At 48.2% G+C, this 908-nt stretch overlaps 1 pseudogene; it reads left to right on the top strand.

The window, feature by feature from the left end:
- The first annotated feature begins 209 nt into the window (after positions 1-209).
- The window catches only part of LOC119587068, a 1,555-nt pseudogene continuing 856 nt past the window's right edge, over positions 210-908 (top strand).

The following is a 908-nucleotide window of genomic DNA, read 5'->3' as shown; positions in this document are numbered from 1 at the left end:
AAAAAAAGGAAAATTATGAAAGAAGAGGAGAGGATATTCATTTTTAGAGCAGCAAAGTCAGAAAATACTTTGCAAATAAAATTTTACTTTCTACCATTCTACTCTTTTATGCACCGAAAAAATCGTATAATATCGCCGCGAGAATAAAGCCATATCTATCACGTTTCTCATTGCTTTATGCTCCGCCCACGTCTTCTCCCTACCCAGTGCTCCGCCCATCGCCTCTCGCCACCACTTGCAGTTGCCAGGGCTACCTACAGGTGATAAGAGCGCCCTTTAGATAAAGAATTTCCTTGATTCGTGAGATCCAAGCTGTTCCTCTCTCCTCATCATAGTTTTCACTCGTGCTACGTCAGACAAGTCTACAGTCGACGACGCAAAGGAATTCTCAAAGCGAAATCTATTTCCCTCCCGTTCGTCCATAAACCCAAGGCAAAGCATGAACTCCACGCCGCACAAGTCCCCCAGCATCACCTTCGTCCTGCTGACTCTGGCCATCGCGGCGGCAGCTCAGCAGAGGCTCCAGTCAGCGTTCCACAGCCAGCCGGGGGCGAGTTTCGGCGAAGTGTCCGAGGCCGAATCAGCCTTCCGGTCTCTCAAGAACGACCTGTCCCGGATCACCTCCATCGACGAGAACCTTGGCAACCTCAACGAGCGCCTCAACGAGCTCATCAAAGCCCAGGTGGACCGAGCCAAGTCGCAGCAGCCAGCGAGTCAGCGAGGAGGAGGTAAAACGTGGATGAATGTCTGCCTTGGTTAACACTTACTATAGGCTACGTCGAGTCTTTCAAGGAATGAGGAGACTCCAGGAATGGTGCAAAAAGAATAAGACAGGAGGACGTTTAGTTTTAGGTTTAGGTTTAAAATTTCAGGGAAGACAAATAATGTTGATATAATACATATGCACT

The sequence above is a fragment of the Penaeus monodon genome, chromosome 22 (assembly GCF_015228065.2).
Source record: "Penaeus monodon isolate SGIC_2016 chromosome 22, NSTDA_Pmon_1, whole genome shotgun sequence".
Taxonomy (NCBI): domain Eukaryota; kingdom Metazoa; phylum Arthropoda; class Malacostraca; order Decapoda; family Penaeidae; genus Penaeus; species Penaeus monodon.
The sequence above is the reverse complement of the archived record's forward strand: the minus strand, read 5'-3'. Positions and strand labels throughout refer to the sequence as shown.